This window comes from Lissotriton helveticus, chromosome 10 (assembly GCF_964261635.1).
Source record: "Lissotriton helveticus chromosome 10, aLisHel1.1, whole genome shotgun sequence".
In the NCBI taxonomy this organism is placed as follows: Eukaryota; Metazoa; Chordata; class Amphibia; order Caudata; family Salamandridae; genus Lissotriton; species Lissotriton helveticus.
The window spans coordinates 351,809,314-351,831,291 of NC_136071.1; the positions used below are offsets into that span (position 1 = coordinate 351,809,314).

The window sequence follows — 21,978 nt, forward strand, 5'->3', positions numbered from 1 at the left end:
GGCAGTGCTACCTGGCAACACAAGGTGATCTGGCTGGGTGATGAGAGGGCAGTTGGTCCGCCGCACTGAGGGCACAAAAGGAACAATCGATCAATGGGGGATGAAGCATGGGAGCCTCTAGGAAGGAGGAGGCACCCGGTCAGACACAATTTGATCAGAGTAGCACCCAGACAATCCAGCATGACGGAACACAAATCTGCTCCTCCGCACATCCCTGGAAATGAGCGCAACATCTGGTGTGCGTTGAGACGAGTCACACCGGACAGTTCCGGTCACACACAATGAAGAGCTGCAAATTCTGTACCTCCCTGGAAATGAGGCATAATGTCCGGTGATACGGGTCGCATCAGACTATTCCGGTCACCACACAGATGCAAGTTCAGCATTGCTACACGAGGTAGAATGAGGCATTACTACGGGTATGCCCTCACTTTCGAGTGGCGGAACCTGTGAATCTGACACGGCACGCAATGAGCATGCAGTTGGCGTGTCGCATGAGAGAGATGCAGCACAATTGATGAAGCAGGCCATGTTGAGTCCCGCAACCACTGAATTCAGTCACTACCAAGACGATTATGCATGTTGAGACCCCATGATGCAGGGGCCACACTCCTTAGATGCAGGCAGTTCTTTTGGGGTTCCACAGAAGGCAATCTGGTCTCGAGATACAAATCTTAGTTCCACGCTCACACCGCGCTACCAGTTAGGATCCAGCAGATGATGTGGGCACTTAAGAGGGCTCTGCTTTCCAGGTGTCACGAGTAAATAGTGTGGGTCCCTCGTGGGAGGTCTTTGTTGTCCCTGAGACCTCCATAAGAGAGCAGGGGTTAAGCCAACAAGCCCTTGGAGAACACATTTCAGGGCGCCACACAGCAGCAAGTAGTCAGCCCAGGCCAGCCACTATTCAGGAAGGGCGCACCGTCCCTTCCAATAGCTCTAATCCTCCTTGTGCACAACAGATTCTTCTGGCAGTGTGCACCACGCAGTACCAGGATCTCCGGTCCCACGTCCCCACAAGTGTATCTCTACCCTGCTGAAGTACAGCACCAGTAGTTGTAATGTAGTGTGTCTTTGAAATTGGGGGTGGTTCAGAGGGTTTCCCTTTGAACCACAGATGTCTCCCCTAAATTTCAGTCCTGTCTACCATTGGGCCATGGAATGCAGATCATAATCTTTATTGGGGCCATGATCTTGTTTCCCACAGGCCAAGTATAAAAAACCTCTCCCTCCAGTATATCCAACCAGGCCCTCAGATGGCAGTGGTCTGTTATTCCAGTTGCATGCCCTATGTTTATAGCTTTTCCTGGGGAATGAACAGATGTGTGCCCTCAGCCTCCAGTGTGGACTGGAGTCAAACTAAAATGCGCACAAAGTTTTAGAGCAGAGAAATGCCCACTTTCTAGAAGTACCATTTCTAAGCTAGAAATGAAAAATCCCTCTTTACCACAGGAGAGGGTTTGTCATTGTGAATCCAATGATAGGAAACATTATGAGGCTGTCACACTCTAAGCCATTATTGCAACTTGAAGTAATTTCAACCATTCCCCCATGTTAACCTGTTTGTAAGAGCAAACCTCATAGGTAGTGAAAACACATGGGTATTCTTCATGTTCCTGCCCTGCCTTTCACCTACCACTAGCTTCACCCTTTAAGACCTTCCCCACGGGTGTCCTAGTGGTAGTGAAAGGTCCCCTCAGGATTGGCCATTGGTTTAGAAAGGCCAAGCTGAGCATAGGTGCAAGTAAGAATTCGCAAGCCTGCAATGACACACTTGAGACATGTTTTAAAAACATTTAACATGCAAGGGTGCACCCAGGCCTGCAACAGCAGGCTTGAGACACGTTTAAAAACATCAGTTAAGCACCACTTCTTAGCATGTGTAGGAAGGGCGCATGCACATTCACACTCCATTTACAGTGGGAAAGTGCCCAGAGCCCTAAAGCCACAAGCAGAGAATCGGCAAAACCCTGGTGGTGGCCAATTGGAAGAGCCGATTTCCTAGGTACTGAAAACCCACATGGGGATTCTTTACTACCTGGACATGGAACAACCATGTGTACCTGCCCTGTCTTTCGCTTACCTCTTGCTACGCCCCTCAGGGCTTACACTAGGGCGGCTCTAGTGGTAGTGGAAGGCCCACTGAGGGTTGGCTAATGAGTGAGAAATGCCAACATGAGCCTAAGCGCAACTGCGCGCCTCCATGCCTGCAATGGCAGGCCTGATACATATTTGACAGGCTATTCCAGTGGGTGGCACAATCAATGCTGCATCCCACTTTTAGCCAGCGCAGTACCTGCCCTACTTCATTGCCAATCACTGTGTTTTGTCGAACTACTGATGAGGAAACTGTGGCAACACCCTGGTATATGATTAAGTGCTGCTTTGAGACAGTGGCGCCGTGTGTGTATGAAAGTTCCCAAAATGTTTGAGGCATTAAAGTTCTTATGTTGGAATGTGGATGTTGAGTGAATAACACATGTGCAAGGGCAGGGCATAGCTAACACTGGTGCAGCAGATGCAGTGGCGCCAGGGCCCTTTGAGCTAGGATAATTGCTGTGTTTTACTGCCCAGACAGCAGTCAAAAGGGCCATTTCCTTGCTTTGCACCAAGGCCCATGGTTTCCATGCCGCAGTACTGCACAGGTATCGTCCATGTAAGGTGTACTGTTGCAGGCTCGTAGCGGGCCTGCACAGATTGACTTCTCATGGTAAGATTTGTAATATACACATTCTCTTCCTGTGATGCCTTTGTTTGTTATCAGCCGAATCATTCCTGTGGATTCCCACAGATTAACTAAGAGTTAATGCTTAACGTCAGGCCAGGGATGTCCAGTTTAGTTCCAAGGCAAAATCCATAGCAGATTTTAAGGATACCCACACAAGACTTTTGCACCCAGCAAATATTAATGGGATTTATTTACATAGTTTTTGATGGCCCTGAAAATCTGGTATAAATACTGCACCTTTAGTCCTAAACTGGACATCTCTGCTTTAATTGAAGTATGATAAAATGGCAGACACATAGTTTGCACCACATGAGGAGGAACCAACTACGGGAAATGGAAGGCAATCACCTTTCCAATTAAGCCAGTCCATCTCAGTCAAGGGGGTCAAGGTTGATATTAGACAAGACACATGCAGGGAAGCTCCAGGTCGAGATGGAGTCCCAGTGGACCTACTCAAAGAAAGTCCTGATTTAGGTGCCCCATTGCTCACCAACATTCTTAGAGTTACCATCATTGGCCCACTCCCTTCATCTCGCAAAGAAGCGACTATGGTGCCAATCCTTAAACAATCATTGAAAATGCAATAGGTCCCGCATTTGATTAAGTTAAAGCCATTTGCTTTGCTAATGGTATTGTATAGATATTGGTCCTTAAACTTCAAAAAATCCTCCGTAAGTCTTCCTGCAGTGGTGCTAGTATTCCTTTTCAAGAGAAGCCAGTCCCAATAGAGTTTCTTGAGAGTCGACTTCGGAGGTGAGGATCTGCTGGCCCACGCTTCATTTAGACCCAGATTTAATAACAGTGACTTAATATCTCTCAACCATTTAATTTTATGCCACCCTGGTAGTGACATAATTTCTGCTAGACCTTGTGCATACTTGCCAAGTTCCTCCACACGCCACAGTCGTGCCCATAGTAAAAGTGGGCGGAATCTCGCAAGGTCGTCAATTGGTCGACATGCTAGATCCAACATTAACGGGACCGTGGGGGTACCCTGAGGAAGAGACATAATTGCTCTACAAAATTTCTTCTCTGATCTTGGTAAGTCGTCAGTAATGGATGAGCCCCAAAGTTCAGCTCCGTAGAGAGCAGAGCTAACCGCTTTAGCCGAATAGATCTCAAGGACTACAGCTATTGGTCTTATTACGCAGGAGCGTTGTTCTTTTAAGAGGGCTCTTGTTGTCCTCTTATGGGTTAGCAGCATTTTATCCAAATGTGGGGACCATTCCATTTTATGTGAAAGGCGAATACCAAGATAATCGAAGACTTCTACCCTCTCCAGGGGTTCAGCGTTCAGGGCAGGGGGACGTACTGATTTTTTGGGAGGATTCAACACAAGGTATTTAGTCTTACTTGTGTTGATTACCAGGCCTCTTTTAGAGCAGAAAGATTGAAAGTTATTTAAGAGCCTTTGGAGGCCTATTGGGGTTTTTGATATTAAAAGCGTGTCATCCGCGAAGAGGAGGGTAGGTATACGTTCGCCTGCCAGGGATGGTTCATCAGAAGCATGTTCCCGGAGATGCTCAACCACTCCATTGACGTAAAGGGAGAAGAGGGTGGGAGCTAACACACATCCCTGGCGGACACCTCTCTCGACCGGAATGCTGCTAGTTTTTTCCCCCCCTGGGCCCCACCTAATCTGGGCAAAACTATTTTCGTGTAGCCTAATAAGTAATGATAACAGATAGTAGGGCAAGCCCATATCAGCCAGTACACTCCATAAAGTCTCCCTAGGTACAAGGTCAAAGGCAGTCTTTAAATCGATGAACGCGAGATAAAGACTGCCTTTGCCTATAACCACGACCTTCCAATACACCATCATTAATCTGAAAGCTTGTTCGATTGTCCCGGTGCCCACTCTAAAGCCCGCCTGGTAGTCGGAAAGGATTTTGTTTTCATCTACCCAGTCTAGTATTCTGACCAATAGGACCTTTCCGACTACTTTTTGGCTAACATCTAGTAGGCTGATGGGCCTATAATTTGATGGATCATCTCTGGGGCCTTTTTTATAAATAGGGACCACCTCCGCCCCTTTCCATGAAGAGGGGATAGGAGCGCCCCTACAGATGGAAACAAGTAGGGAGTGAATCAACTTTCCCCACTTCGAGATATCAAGTCTCAAAAGGTCACCAGGGATGCCATCAGGGCCTGCAGCTTTTTGAGGGATGATAGTGCCTATTGCATATTCCACTTCTTTAATTGTGAAATCATAATCATTGGGATGGATGTCCCTAAGTGGAGGGAGCGATACTGGAACCATAACCCCTCCTTCAGAATCACTGAAGGCGATGGGAGTAGAATGAGCATCATGGCGGGTATAGAGCTTTGAAAAATGGTTAACCCACGCCTGACTTGAGATATTACAAGTAATCAGGTCGCTATCTGGCCTATTTCTAGCTCTTATGGTGTCCCAAAAGCATTTGGAATCTTTCTTGGAGCTAGCTTCTTTAAGAGCAGACCAATAGGCCTCTTCCCACTCCTTTTTCGCCTGTGCCAGTATTCTCTTGTGCTCCTTCCTGGCTATCTGTATCTGGATTTGGGATTTGGCTTTAACCGCCTCAATTAGGCGAGACTTAGCTTTCCTACATGCTGTAGTGTACCAGTCATGCATCCCCTTGATTTTATGTTGGAACGTATTCCTCCCCGCGGAGCCCTTTACCCAAAAAGCTTCGCCTATGACCTTAACAGCTGCTTCAAAGATGGGTGTCGCCTTATCAATTGGCGAAGCTGAGTTGATGTTATCAAGCTCTATTTGCGAGGCCATAAGAACCTCATCTATGCTGGAAAGTTTATCAGCATTGCTGATAACTTTATTCCACTTTATGCGTCTTCCACAAGAGGAGACAGTAATCTTGTGTGTGGATGGAGCCAGTAGTGCGCCATTGGGCCAGAGGCTCGTGATAGATAGGGAAAGCGAGTTGTGATCGCTTTCCACAGTTGGTGTAACTACCATATCTTTGACCAACCTCCAGAATTTTAGGTCCAACAGAATATAGTCAATCCTCGAGGTATGGCCAACTCTGTTGAACGTAGGAGCACCCATCTGGTCAGAGGACGTGCGGCCATTGGTGGCTCTTAGCCCAAATTCTAAAGTCAGTGCATTTAATTGCACTGCACTGCGAGTCCAACGCTTGATTGGAGGAATAGAGAGTATGGGAATACCCCATCTACTGTCTTCTTCGCCCAGGTCGGGGATACCATCTAAGGGGAGTGGCTCGTAGGTGCAGTTGAAGTCACCTGCTACTAATGTATGGTTAGCTTCCTTTTGGTCCCTAAGCTGCACCTCAAGATCAGATATTACAGCTGAGGTGCACCCATTTTTTGTACCTCTAGCATAGACGTTGTAGAGAGCTAGAGATAGACCTCTACAAGGATTGGACAATAGAATACCTAAGATATCTGGGCTGTTTGTCTGCTTGGATGTTATTCGGCAGTTAAGAGAAATGCTTACCCAAATAATGAGGCCCCCCGAGGGGCGCCCCTTCCCATGTCTGGGTTTCTCGGCTGGGGCAAAATAGGTTATGAACCCAACCCGGTGGAGTGGTTCAGTACTCCAGGTCTCCTGGAATATGCAGATCTTATGTGCTTCGACCAGATCACTCCACTCGGGCAGACCCAATTTCCTATGGATGCCCGCGAGATTCCAGCTAAGGATTTTTATTTCCTCCTTAGCAGTTGCTCCCATATTGCCAATAATATCAATATCAATTGGAAGATCTAACCTTTCCCTCTCTAGGGCAGAAGGTGTTGACTTGGACTGGCTGATGGCCATCGTAATTGGAGGGTCAGGGCACATCGAATGTGGTATAATTTCAGGGCCCTCCTCCTCATCCATATTAGAGTCCAATTTTAAAAAGGAAGTTTCATCAAAAGTGAGTCCGTCTACCTCATCGAGAGCACAGTATCTATTCCAATGGGTAAACTGAGACACGAAGGGGTCGATTAAAGGAGGTGGTCCTTGCCATGGTTGCTGCCACTGGTGAGCAGTGCGAGGTGGAATTTGTGGATACCCTCTATTATTTGGATAATTGAATCTAGGGAGATGTTGCCTTGATGGCATGGACAAAAAGTAGGACAGGGGAAGTGGATGGATTTGGGAAGCTGGTCCCCTAGTGGGTACATTACATATATAATTCGCTACCCCTGTATCCCTAAAACTGATAGTTACTACATCTCCTGCTACAGTCTTGGTATTCCTGCCCACCCACTCTCCTCTTCTAACTGCGAGTATATCACCACGCATATGGGTCGGTAATGGTTTATGCAGCTGAAGCCACTGCGCGCACTTATTCTTTAGTTCGACAAAGGATTCTCTTCTACCCTCCTTCAGTGGAGGTACGCCCGTCAGTACGACCACATAGGGTGAGGCTTCCGGTGGCAAATTAATAGTCTTGAAATGAGCTGGTTTCGTTTTTGAGGCTTGAGTTTTGTTTGAGGAACTAGCTGGTGTTGGATTAATGCCCAGACTTTTGGAGCCCTTTTCTGAATGGTTAGGCATTTTTTTAGGGCCAGAGGTTGTTGGTATCTCCGGGTTGGGGCCAGTAGCACTAAGAGTTAGGGGTGATCCAGCAATTTTATTCTCCTTTTGAGACAGATGTTGCATTGCTGTTTCTGTATTAACTGGTAAAGTTTTGGCCTTAGTGGTGGACTCTTTTGAAGGTTGACTACTAATAGTATTTCCCCTGGGTGCATCTTCTCTTGTATTCCTGTGCGTCTGCATTGGCGCATTTCCCTTTGCCATATCCAACCACTTTGTGTTGAATAATGATGTTAGTCTGTCAATTTTAGACATTAGAGGCTTAATATGGGACACTATCGTTGCCTCAAGGTCCGATTTTAAATCTGCTACCATATTTTCAACCCAACAAGGTATGCCTAATGCAGAATTTGGGGCAGGTGACACTAAGTTATGGTTCCTAATGTTGTTTGTAGGTTTTTTCTTTGTTTTAGAATTGTGGTTAGTGGAACCTGAATTTCCTAATTCTGGCGGTGCACTGGCTAACGTGCCATCTATTCTTAGGGGCACTGAGTCAAATGGAAAATTGGGAGAATTGCCCTGAGGCTCAGTTAGGGGCTGACCTCATGGAAGATCAAAAAAAGATGCAGTGACTCCAAGGCTTAAATCTAAATCGCCAGTAGCATCTTGTGAAGGTCCAACAGAATCAACTACCACCACTTGGGTATCGGCCAGAAATATTGTTGGCGGCAAAGAAAGCCTCCTTTCAGTGCTAGCAATAGCCGAAGATACTGCCCCAATAGTTTGTTGTAGCATAATGTCAATTGCTGTAAGGGTAGGAACTGGTTGCGGGGCAGAATCATTTTGTTTCGTCTTGGAGCGTAGGACAGGCACTCTGCCAGGTTTCGAACCCTTCCTCATATTTGTGACAGGGCAGTAGGGCAGTTTTCAGATATGGGAATATTCAGAAAATTTGGAATCCTCACCTTTATCTCACGTTGGTCGACAGGAAAGAGGTGTGGCCCGGCTCGGCCTCCTATGGCCGCTGAGGGCCGTAGAGGGCCCGCCCTTTGCCCGGGCTTAGCCCCGGGCGCTCCCGCGCAGCGGTGCTCTCACGTCTTTATGGGGCCGTAAGGTGATGGGTGAAGGTGGGCGGGGCGGTCAGGGAGAGCGGGCCAGGTCGCACGGCCAGTGGAATAAATGAGCCTTATCAGTGAATGTATGACGTTACAACGCGTACATTCACAACGCATACCATTGCAACAAAACTTTTACAACGCAGGATCCATTACAACGCATGCCATTACAACGCATGCCATTACAACGTAAGAATGGGTAAGTATTTTTTTTTTTAATTAATGGGAATGTAATTGTAGTGTAAATGTTGGATAGTGCAGGGGGTTAAAATTACTATTCTAACTCCAGGGGGTTGTAATAGTAGGGTAAGTGTGGGATAGTGTAGGGGTTAAAATTAAATTAAATGCTTACCCATACTTATGTTGTAATGGCATGCGTTGTAATAGCATCTGCGTTGTAATGGCATGCGTTGTAATGGCATGCGTTGTAATGGATCCTGCGTTGCAAAAGTTTTGTTGTAATGGTAGTGCGTTGTGAAAGTTGCGTTGTAAGGGCTGTTTCCCTTATCGGTGGGTTTGACACCAAATACAATCTTAAAGGCTCAGAGACTGTACAGAAACAACAGTTAAATTGTGTTAAGTTAGTAAGTATTGCCATTAGTATGGCTTCTCCGCTGTGCCTTATTCTACCTTCATGCCCTGGCTTTTCAGATTCCTTCACATACCGGAGTAGGATCATCAGTAGTTGGGGTACGGTTTATATGTGTATATATGTTTGGTGGTACGTTGATACGGGAATCAGTCGGGAGACCACAGCTTAGCCATGCGTGTTCTAACATCGCAAGCCTAACAACGCTTGCCTTACCCATGCATATGCCTGGTTAAGGCAGTGCGAGGTCTGTCTGCTGCTGCTGGGCGGAAGCAGGAAGACCTAGCCAGGAAGAGAGCCAGAGGAGATGGCGAGGTAAGTGGGGCTGGGCTGAGGGGGTGTTGTTTTCAGGGCTGGGGGGTTTGGGGTAGTTTTCAGGGCTGGGGGGGTCGCGGTAGTTTTTAAATTGGGGGTTAGGGTTTTATGCCTCAGGGCTGTTGAAGGGGTTAGGGTAGTTCTAGGGACAGCACGGAGGGTGGGAGGGGGTTTCGGGTAGTGTATGTTAGGACCATGTACTCCCTCCCCCCCCCCCCCCACATTACTCTGTCTTTCCCTAAGGACACATGACCTCTTTCCTGACAGCGGAGTCCGAGGATTGTGTCCGACGCCCGGTGGAGCTGCTCTGTTCAGCTAATGAGGAGATTGGACTTGGTTCATCCCCTGACCGTCACCTGCCCAGCCGGACTTTGGGCACAGTTTCTCCCCTTCTCCCTTTCTCGCCCACCCTCCCCCTCATTGTATTCACACCGTTCTGCTTTTGCCTTGTCTACCTTCTACCCACCTGTATGTCTCTTATTCCGTCCTCCCCCTCCTCCTCTCCCTCTCACTCCCCCTCTCCCCCTTCCCTCTCTACTGATCTCTCCTTCGCTCCCGTTTTGTGTCTCATATTTTGATGTAACGTAAAATTGCTATTATTGTTGTAACTTTGCTGACCTTATGTAAAGCGCTCTGATACCTACGGGTCTAGCCAGCGCTATATAAAACTCTTTAAATAAATATGGGTTAGGGACAGCGCTGGTGTGGGAGGGGGTCGGGCAGGGCCGTAACACAGGCTACTGAGCTACAGGGGGCCCCCACAGCACAGTACTTAGGCCTGAGCGCTCTGTAATAAATCCGGAACTGGGGCCCCTCCGGGTACATTGCAGGGGGCCCCTTAATTATTATTATTATTATTATTAATGGAGTTTTGTTAAGCGCATTCTACCCGGAGGCCTCGTAGCGCTATATTGTTTGAATCAGGAGAGGTCACAGAGCCAGATTAGGTGAAGAGGAGCGTTTTCAGTTCCTTGCGGAACTTCAGTAGATTAGGCTCGCCACGGAGGGTGTCAGGCAGGGAGTTCCAGGCCTTGGCGGCATTCCAAGAGAAGGAGCGTCCCCCCCATCTTGCCCGTTTAGTTCTATTAACGGTAGCCAGGAAAGCTGAGCTGGATCTCAAGCTTCGTTTAGGAAGATAAGGGTTTGCAAGGGAGCAAACCATGGCTGGGCCAGTTTTCCACATGGCTTTGTGCATAATGCACATGGATTTAAACACGACTCTGGCCTTAATGGGCAGCCAGTGCAGTTTCCTTAGTGCGGCTGTGCCTGAGTCTCGCCGACCCAGGTTTAGAAGAAGGCGAGCCGCTGCATTCTGTGTAGTCTGCAGTTTTCTGGTAGTAGAAATAGGGGCTCCTAAGTATAATGAGTTTCCGTAGTCCAGACGGGACAGGATAATGGCCTGCACCATAATCCTTCGTGCCTGGAAGGGAAGAAGAGGCAGCACCTTCCTGAGCATCCGCATCAGGCCGAAGCAAGTGGCGGATAGGGTAGTGGCTTGTTGCTTAAAATCCAACTTTGAGTCCAACCACATGCCCAAGCTCTTTATTTGGGTTTTGGGTTGGGGTGGGGTCCCCATATTGGGGGGCCACTCGAGCGTAAAGCTCGGGGTTGGTGAGTTACCCAGAATCATAAGCTCAGTCTTCTCACCGTTGAGCTTTAGGTGTGAGAGGGTCATCCAGTGATTTATTGCTGCCAGACAGTTCATAAGATTGGGGGGAGAGGTATTCAGCTGGTTCATAGATACCACTAGTTGTGTGTCGTCGGCATAGGTCACTATATCTAGGCCGAACGAACGCACAATGTCTGCCAGAGGTTGAAGGTATACATTGAATAAGGTAGGGCTCAGAGACGAGCCCTGTGGTACACCTTGCTCAAGGGGCCAAATTTTTGAGTGGGCGTCGTTCTCGACTACCTCGAAGGAACGTTCCTCCAAAAAAGATTGGAGCCATATTATGGCCTTCCCTGAGATTCCTATGTGACGCAGGCGGTCAAGGAGGATGCTAGTATTGACGGTATCGAAGGCGGCACTGAGATCAAGCAACATGATTGCTACAGTGCCGCCTTGATCCATCTGTTTCCTAGCCAGCTCCGTCACAGTCAGAAGGGCCGTTTCTGTGCCTAATTTAGGGCGGAAGCCTGCTTGGGAGTCGTGGAGCAGGAGGTTATGTTCCAGGTATTGAGTAACGGAGGCATTAATATGTTTTTCCAGCAATTTGCTAATCCAGGGGAGGAGTGAGATTGGACGATAATTGGCCATGTTATCGGGGTCCAAGGTAGGTTTTTTTAAAAGTGCTCTGACTTGGGCACGTTTCCATACTGTTGGGACTGTGCTTGTGGCAATGGAGGAGTTTAAGATTTTGAGGATTGTAGGACTGATGGTGTCCTTGATTTTAAGTAAGTGGAAAGGAGGAGCCGGGTCAATAGGTGAGCCAGATTTAACCTTTTGCATCAGAGTGTCTAATAGCTCCTCGTTAAGTAGAGGGAACTCATTCAACGTGCAGGACACCAGCTGTGATGGAGGGGGGTTTTTAGATGGTTCAAATGTGGCAATGATATTCTGAATTTTGTTATAAAAGTATTCTGCCTGATTATCACAGCGTAGTTGGATTTTGCTGGGATCAAGAGGAGTAGTGGGGATGTCCATGAGGGATTTAGCAATTTTAAAGATTTCCCTGGATGAGTTTGAGGCGCTAGCAATTATACTTTCAAAGTACACGGCTTTTGAATTACTTATTTCTGTCTTATATTTTTTAATTGCTTCTTGGTAGCTAAGTTTGTCCAAATTATTATGTGAAGCTCGCCAAGTGCGTTCCAGTTTCCTACAGCCTCTCTTCAGCTCTTTAAGTTGAGGAGTGTACCATGGGGAGTTCCTTGATTTGGTTTTTTCTTTGAGAGTTTTCAAAGGTGCCACAGAGTCGAGAGCTGTGCACAACCAATTAGTGTAGGTATCATAAAGTAGTGTGGGATCGGTTCCCAATTGGGAGGGGGCTGGAGATAGAGATTCGACCCACTGGTCTACCGATATTTTTGACCATTCTCTCCCTTTCTGAGTAGTGCGGGTAAGGGCTGGTACTGGGGTAACTGCAGTCCATTGTATTGGGACCAGGTGGTGGTCAGTCCAGGCCAGGGGCAGTGGTGTCCCTACCTCTAGCCTATGGTCATTACTGAATACCCAGTCTAAGAGATGGCCTTTCTCATGAGTGGGCTGGAAGCCCTTCTGAGTAATTTGAAGGGCTGCCAGATCGTCTACCATAGACCTGGCCGTCGTATTACTGAGGTCATCCAAGTGAATATTAACATCTCCCAAAATCGAAAAATGGGGACAGGTGATCACTGATTCAGCGATCTTTGAGTGGAGCGAGTCCAGGAAATCTCCTATTTGATGTGGAGGGCGGTAGATCAAGATTCCTGAGAAGGTTGTGGTTGGATTAAAGTCTAGAGCGAAATGCATGCTCTCACATTCTTAAACTTTCGTTACGCCACTGGGTCGGAGTATTTGGGTCTCAAGGCCAGGGGGACAGGTAGAGGGTTTGTAGCTTAGGGCAGAGGGAAGGGTGGGCGCAGTAGTGGCGACCTTAGCTACGCACAGCCTTTTACCATTCATGCCTTTACTACAAAATTGCTTGGTAAAGGCATGCATGCTAAAGGAATGCATGGTTAAGATGCATTCCTGGTTCGGGCTGCGTGGTAGAGGCATGCCTGGTTTAGCCATGCGTATCTCTATCATACAACTGTTGATAGAGTTGTTTGAATAGCTGCCAAGTTTCCTAGGCCCATGCATGATGTGTTGCTTTAGTCCAGGTTTCTTTTTTGAATTCTGGGACTTGTAGTACTTTTAAAAAATGGAATAAACAAGATTGCAAATCCTAGAAATCAATCACAAAATCTGGACTGGAGCAGCACTTCAGGCATGGATGGACCTGAGAAACTATTTTTGGTTTAATTAGTTGGAGAGCTTTATCAAATTAAGTTACGTATGTGCCATTGGAAGAACTGGAATGTGTTTGTCCTTCTCTGGATCTGAGTATTGTGATAACTGAGTAATACAGCATCTTGTTAGGTCTACAGTAGTTCTTTGAATCCACTCAGTAGTGGGGTGTTTACTGGATGATGGTTCAGTGTGTTACGGAGTATTTTAGTGAATTCTTGATGCTTACTTGTATACAGTTCACAAGCAGTGGCGTCTGGTACGGAACGGGGGTGGCAAGGCGGGGGAGGGGGTTAAAAAAAAAACACATTTCACTTAAACCTCTGCAAGGCCGCAGTCTCTCTTCCGTTGCTATGCCCGGAACCAGGAAGCACACAGGGTGCCCTAAGCTAATCACAACACTGCTTACACCAGCATGACAGCAGGCTGTGATTGGTCTGAGCGGCCTGGTTCGGCGCTTGGACAGGGAGTTGGAGTCTGTGCATATTCTCCACTGAGGCTACGCAGCACAGCCGGGTGGAGAACATGCTAGGTGTGCATGACTGTTTGGCCGGCCCAAGACGGCCAGCCAGACTGCCATTTGCACTTAATTATACCAATCACTTCTCCCCCTGCTGGCTGTGACGACAGCCAAGCCCCGCCCTGCCCCAAAATTGGCTTCAGCACAGAAAAATAAAATGACAATAACATTGTGTTATCATCATTATATTTTTCCTTTTTTGCACGCCGCTGTTCACAAGCCAGCCATGGTACATTCTTATGTGTTGGAGAGAACTGAAATGTATAATTCCGTCTCTCTCAAGAATGGGCCTTTACACACCCCATTGTATCTCTCTGATAAACTCCACAAAGTTGGCTGCTCTAGAGCAATGAGGAGCACCAACGACCTCATCCTTGCCCCCCCTTGTTAAACAAGAAATCTACACAGTCAAGCTGTTTCTCCGGTAATGTGCCTACCATCTGGAACTCACTCCCTAAAGACCTACGTTGCAACCCCTCTTACCTCAGCTTCAAAAATGACATTAAGCTGCATCTTCTCAACAGATTCTGGGGGCCTTAATCCTGTTCACCCAACATACATTATAATCGAATCCTGACTATATGAGGTTCCCTCGACTGATTGCCTGTCTCACCCCCTTCTCATTCATACATATTCAGCTACCTCCCCCCTCTATTTTCTCTTGTAGTTACCCCTTACTCCTTCATTCTATCACCTTTCCCATCATCCTCCTCAACTCCACCCCCACCATCACACCTTCCACCCCCTCACCTCTAACCATCCTTCACTAGTTTTATTATCCAATTCTTGTTATTGCCCAATGGTATTCTTTATTTACGACCACATGTAATATTTGCAACGTTTATAATGTTATAAATGTCTTGTATTTTTAAATGTTTACTCAATTGTTATTTTGTAACTTTTTTATCACCCAGTTCTTGTAAAGCTCTCTGATACCCTCGGGTCTAGCCAGCGCTATAGAAAACCTTTAAGATAAATAAATACATAAATAAATAAACAAGGTGTGTAGAAATATACATTGTTTTTTTAGGGTAGATGCTTGTCCGGCGGCAACAGCGTTACACCCTGTTTCCCCGCATGAGCATCCTTACATTGTGGCAGCCTAGGGCCTCACCATGAAGACCCTCATCGCAGCTTAATCGAAAGCCCTGTGAGGTAACGGCTCTGCTGTACAGGGTTTCCCCACCTTTGCTTGGCGGTCCAACTCTGAAGTAGAAAAGCAGCTGCTGATTGTCTCATTGCTACAATGAGTTATAATAACATTCCTTATGATGAGTGTTGGATATAAAGCAATACTAATCTACATCTTTTGCACTAGTTGCTGGATGATCGCTGCCCTATATTTGGCTTTGCTGGTTTTTGGCTGGAATACACCAAATAAAGGTGGAAGAAGGTCGAAATGGGTCAAGAGTTGGACTGTTTGGAAATACATATGGGACTACTTCCCAGTAAGGTTGGTTAAAACTCACAACTTGCTCTCTAGCAGAAATTACATATTCCGCTATAATGTTCACAGGATCATGTGTTTGGGTGCATTCTGCAACTTTGGTACTGAAGTCACCGGTTTCTCTGTGAAGTTTCCTCGTATCATACTGCACCTTGGTACTTAGGCTGGAAACTTCTGGTTGCTTCTGCTGAGAGAGTACTTGATGTCTAGAGGCATATGTCCTTTGAATCGTGATACAATGGACTAAATCGTCTCCCAGATTGGCACTGGGAATGCAGTGGTCATTGTGGTTGGAGGAGCTGTGGAGTCGTTGAATTCTATACAAGGAAAGCACAGTGTCACCCTAAAGGAGCAGAAGGGATTTGTGAAACTAGCCCTCCGGCTTTGGGCAGACCTGCTTCCATTGTACTTGTTTGGAGAAAAAGAAACTTACAAGCTGTTGTTACAGGCATATTCTGTTTGACTGAGGCGAGGCCCTAGCCAGAACCAACCACTCCCGTCGGGGCTGGGTTGTAGTGTAGTTCCTATTATCCCAATAGGCTCTGCGCATTGGAATAATACCTCCAATAGTATAGACCTAGACCAGACGTTAACTAGGTCTTCTACTGTCGATATTAGACTTAAAGTTTTGGGTTTGCCAGCTAGCTCAGAGTTCACTAGAAACTTTCTCGAATAGGCAAGGAGGAGTTGAACCTCCCTGGATAGACAAGAAGGGATTTAGTTTCTGACAACCATAGAACATGACAACTTTGCTCTCCCCTAATCAAGAGTGTATCTCTAGAGTCGTGTGAAAACAAAAGACAACTTATTTTACTCAGTCAGTACGTGCATTCTTAGTTTCACCAGATTGTAGAGAAAAGGAAGAGACGGGCGTGTTCAATAAAAGATGTTATTTATTGATCAGTCTCTTTTCTCGTACAAGAGAAATGAATCGATATTATTGCAATACTTATGGTTAAGTAAAGTGCATACAATAAAAGCAGAATTATGAAATAATACTGTAAAAGCATTGATATGGTTTCTAGGCCATATGCTATTTAAAATGGGTAGACTATATACATACACATATACATTTAACTAATCGTACTCAACTGGTGCTTCTAACCACGCCTACCTCGGTGTACCTGACCTAAGCCTAATACGTGGGCTGGAGTAGAAAGTAGCAGTTTGAGTTAGGTTTGTTTTGCCAAGTGACTGACTCAAGAATTCTCTGCAAGGGGTTATTCAGTTCTGTACCTGAGATCTAGGATGGTTGAGGGATGGTATCTCTCGTCTGTGGTCTCGATATTCCAAGCTGCCTGCAAGGGCTGCTCGGAAGCGCCGGAGCTGGATTTCTCGGCAGGAGAAAGGCAGCGTCTCGTTCTCAGCGCGTCAGGAAGGCGGGGCAGCGCCAGTGGGCTTCGCTCTCTGCTGGGCTTCGGCAAGTCTCGCTGCTCCGATCTCGTCACCACCGCGTGTGTTTGCTTAAGGCAATGTCGGTAATATTTATACCTGTAAGGTGCCGAGATTGACGTAAGGATGGACATAGATACGTCAATAAGGATGTCATACGAGCTGGTCGTTAGCACATTCTTTTACTGAAGTTCTTTGAGAAATCAAAACAATGGCTGCAGGGATTTTCCCAGGTTGTCATAGGTTTGATTTGTTTTGAGAACTCCGTATGCCTTATCAGGGGCTGGAGGAATATTGCTTGCCTAATTAGATGGCAAGCGTTATGACCTAATCAGATAACGCGCTCCTGTGCCGTGGTCTGGCTTAATCAGATAACGGTTTCTGCATCATGGGATGGCTGCTAGTTAATTTGTTAACCAGAATAGGGTCAGGAATAGGGGGATCTATACAGAACCTATAGGAATACATCACAGGGTGATTACACTCAATGTATAACCTGCGCTCACCCTTGGGTAGCTTGGCACTGAGCAGTCAGGCTTATCACAGAGGCAATGTGTAAAGCATTGGTACAGTACTCTCACACAATAAATACACTGAGTGTCACAAAAGAGACTTCATACGCAGTGTATGTAAATAAAGCTTGTCTACAGCATATATCAATTAACGCAACATGAACATCATGTTATCTGGGCACAAATCACATATGGAAATATCACTGGCAGTACTAAGCCCAACTGTGTTAAAATGAGATCAGTAATATGCACACTTGGAAAAGATCCTACTATACCCCCTAGCACCCTCATGCGGTGCAAAACGTTGTCAGAATTAGGCCCACCCTGGCCATTATTATAATTCAATACAACACAGGTATAGGGTGCTCCCCAGATCACAATATCAGAAATGTGTAAACACAGATCGTTCTAACACTTTTAAACAGCACCGTGGGCCAAGGCCACATGGGTATAAATCATTGTCAAACTTAGTATTTTTTGGCAAGGAATCAACTGTAAAGCAACTCCACCACACAATGTAATTAATAACAGGCAGTCACTCCTACACTCACTCAGCACTGATGCGCGGTGCCATGGATATCAGGCAGGTCCATATGGCGCACACTCGGACAGACAGCATCGTAATGTTGTGCAACTGATATTTAGCATATTAGTTGATCATGCACATGAAGACCCCATGGCCCAAGTCCTCCTACACCATTCAGCTAACCCCAACTACCCTACACCCCTGGGCTAGAGATAAAGAAAACCTTCACCCCCTAATTCTAGGCCAATCGCGACGGGAGTCGCACTTAGTCAGGGTCCCAAGAAGAAGGTGGGGACAGGCAGCAGGGCTAATTAGGCGGCTGTTGACACATGGAGGTTTGGCCATTACTTGGGACGGTCACCCATGCTATGTGGAGCAGAAACGGGCTGAGGCGATAGTCGTTCAATCAAAGGATTCCACACTGTGCCTTTTGACTCCAGCCTAGTTCTGCGAAGCACAGGGGTGGGGGGGGAGGGTGACACAGTCTCTTGTCCTGCTTCCAATCGTGCTTGGAAGTGTTCCTTAGCCCAGTCAATTACTAACACTACCCAGGCCCGATCCGGGCAGTACTACCTGGCAAAACAAGGTCATCTGGCTGGGTGATGAGAGGGCAGTTGGTCCGCCGCACTGAGGGCACAAAAGGAATAATCGATCAATGGGGGATGAAGCATGAGAGACTCTAGGAAGAAGGAGTCACCCGGTCAGACACAATTTGATCAGAGTAGCACCAAGGCAATCCGGCATGACGGTACACAAATCTGCTCCTCCGCACATCCCTGGAAATGAGCACACCATCTAGTGTGCGTTGAGACGAGTCACACCAGACAGTTCCGGTCACACACAATGAAGAGCTGCAAATTATGTACCTCCCTGGAAATGAGGCATAATGTCCGGTGATACGGGTCGCACCAGACTATTCCGGTCACCACACAGATGCAAGTTCAGCCGTGCTACACGAGGTAGAATGAGTCATTACTACGGGTATGCCCTCACCTTCGAGTGGCGGAACCTGTGAATCTGACACAGCACGCAATGAGCATGCAGTTGGTGTGTTGCATGAGATAGATGCAGCACAATTGATGAAGCAGGCCATGTTGAGTCCCGCAACCACTGAATTCACTCACTACCAAGACGATTATGCATGTTGAGACCCCATGATGCAGGGGCCACACTCCTTAGATGCAGGCAGCACTTTTGGGGTTCCACAGAAGGCAATCTGGTCTCGAGATACAAATCTTAGTTCCACACTCCCACCGCGCTACCAGTTGGGATCCAGCAGATGATGTGGGCACTTAAGAGGGCTCTGCTTTCCAGGTGTCACGAGTAAATAGTGTGCCCCCCTCGTGGGAGGTTTTTGATGTCCCTGAGACCTCCGTAAGAGAGCAGGGGTTAAGCCAACAAGCCCATGGAGAACACATTTCAGGGTGCCACACAGCAGCAAGTAGTCAGGCCAGCCACTATTCAGGAAGGGTGCACTGTCCCTTCCAATGGCTGTAATCCTCCTTGTGCACAACAGATTCTTCTGGCAGTGTGCACCACGCAGTACGAGGATCTCCAGTCCCAAGTCCCCACAAGTGTATCTCTACCCTGCTGAAGTACAGCACCAGTAGTTGTAATGTAGTGTGTCTTTGAAGTTGGGGTGGTTCACAGGGTTTCCCTTTGAACCACAGATGTCTCCCCTAAATTTCAGTCCTGTCTACCATTGGGCCATGGAATGCAGATCATAATCTTTATTGGGTCCATGATCTTGTTTCCCACAGGCCAAGTATAAAAAACCTCTCCCTCCAGTATATCCAACCAGGCCCTCAGATGGCAGTGGTCTGTTATTCCAGTTGCATGCCCTATGTTTATAGCTGTTCCTGGGGAATGAACAGATGTGTGCCCTCAGCCTCCAGTGTGGACCAGAGTCATACTAAAATGTGCACAAAGTTTTAGAGCAGAGAAATGCCCACTTTCTAGAAGTGCCAATTCTAAGCTAGAAATGAAAAAATGCCCACTTTCTAGAAGTGCCAATTCTAAGCTAGAAATGAAAAATCCCTCTTTACCCCAGGAAAGGGGTTATCATTGTGAATCCAATGATTGGAAACATTATGAGGCTGTCACACTCTAAGCCATTAATGAAACTTGAAGTAATTTCAACCATTCCCCCGTGTTAACCTGTTTGAAAGAGCAAACCTCATAGGTAGTGAAAATACATGGGTATTCTTCATGTTCCTGCCCTGCCTTTCACCTACCACTAGCTTCACCCTTTAAGACTTGCCCCACGGGTGTCCTAGTGGTAGTGAAAGGACCCCTCAGGATTTGCCAGTGGTTTAGAAAGGCCAAGCTGAGCATAGGTGCAAGTAAGAATTTGCAAGCCAGCAATGTCCCACTTGAGAAATGTTTTAAAACATTTAACATGCAAGGGTGCACACAGGCCTGCAACAGCAGGCTTGAGACATGTTTAAAAACATCAGTTAAGCACCACTCCATAACATGTGTAGGAAGGGCGCATGCACGTTCACACTCCATTTACAGTGGGAAAGTGCCCAGAGCCCTAAAGCCACCAGCAGAGAATCGGCAAAACCCTAGTGGTGGCCAATTGGAAGAGCAGATTTCCTAGGTAGGGAAAACCCACATGGGGATTCTTTACTACCTGGACAAGGAACAACCATGTGTACCTGCCCTGTCTTTCGCTTACCTCTTGCTCCGCCCCTCAGGGCTTACACTAGGGCGGCTCTAGTGGTAGTGGAAGGCCCACTGAGGGTTGGCTAATGAGTGAGAAATGCCAACCTGAGCCTAAGCGCAACTGCGCCTCCAGGCCTGCAATGGCAGGCGTGATACATATTTGACAGGCTATTCCAGTGGGTGGCACAATCAGTGCTGCATCCCACTTTTAGCCAGTGCAGTACCTGCCCTACTCCATTGCCAATCACTGCGTTTTGTCAAATTACTGATGAGGAAACTGTGGCAACACCCTGGTATATGCATAAGTGCTGCTTTGAGAAAGTGGCGCCGTGTGTGTATGAAAGTCCCTAAAATGTTTGAGGCATTAAAGTTCTTATATTGGAATGTGGATGTTGGGTGAATAACACATGTGCAAGGGCATAGCTAACACTGGTGCAGCAGATGCAGTGGCGCCAGGGCCCTTTGAGCTAGGATAATTGCTGTGTTTTACTACCCAGACAGCAGTCAAAAGGGCCATTTCCTTGCTTTGCACCAAGGCCCATGGTTTCCATGCCGCAGTACTGCACAGGTATCATCCATGTGAGGTGTACTGTTGCAGGTTCGTAGCGGGCCTGCACAGATTGACTTCTCAAGGTAAGATTTGTAATATACACATTCTCTTCCTGTGATGCCTTTGTTTGTTATCAGCTAATCATTCCTGTGGATTCCCACAGATTAACTAAGAGTTAATGCTTAACGTCAGGTCAGGGATGTCCAGTTTAGTTCCAAGGCAAAATCCATAGCAGATTTGAAGGATACCCACACAAGTCTTTTGCATCCAGAAAATATTAATGGGATTTTATCTGGTAGATCTTTTAAGGAAACTCAATTTTAATCAGATCAGACCAGCATTAATGTATCTGCAAATTTTACATAGTGACAGTATTCTCCAAGTTACTGAATTTTTAAAATTGTCTGTTAAGTTGAGAAATTGTTTGGACCAGTGATGGTCCTTGCTGACTGAATTGTCTTTATAATGAACTTTTATGTATGGAATATGCTTTATCGCACTCTTGCACTTTATCCATCATGTTTTAAAACTACTGTGTTTTAAATTGCTAATATTGTATATGTACTTTTGTGGTTTGAATCAAAACCGAAATAAAGTCTCTATTGAATTGAATAATGGGATTTATTTACATAGTTTTTGATGGCCCTGAAAATCTGGTATAAATACGGCACCTTAAGTCCTAAACTGGACATCTCTGCTTTAATTGAAGTATGATAAAATGGCAGTCACATTTTTCTCATATTTTTAACCCCTCCAATAAATAGTTTGCACCACATGAGGAGGAACCGACTACGGGAAATGGAAGGCAATCAACTTTCCAATTAAGCCAGTCCATCTCAGTCAAGGGGTCAAGGTTGATATTAGACAAGACACATGCAGGGAAGCCCCAGGTCGAGATGGAGTCCCAGTGGACCTACTCAAAGAAAATCCTGATTTATGTGCCCCATTGCTCACTAACATTCTTAGAGTTACCATCATTGGCCCACTCCCTTCATCTCGCAAAGAAGCGTCTATGGTGCCAATCCTTAAACAATCATGGAAAACGCAATAGGTCTCGCATTTGATTACGTTAAAGCCATTTGCTTTGCTAATGGTATTGTATAGCAAAGCAAATGGCTTTAACTTAATAAAAGGCGAGACCTGTTGCATTTGTAATGCTTGTTTATGCTTGGTATGTCTTTCCTGACACAAGCCAAATCATTGCACACCAGACCT

General features: G+C 46.5%; 1 protein-coding gene and 1 pseudogene across 1 annotated transcript in view; both read left to right on the forward strand.

Annotated features, from left to right (window-relative positions):
- CCDC12 (coiled-coil domain containing 12) overlaps positions 1-21,978 on the forward strand; it is a 303,076-nt gene that overhangs the window by 119,652 nt on the left and 161,446 nt on the right. The gene's annotated exons all lie outside the window — the stretch shown is intronic.
- On the forward strand, positions 14,785-15,579 carry LOC144785233 (diacylglycerol O-acyltransferase 2 pseudogene; annotated as a pseudogene).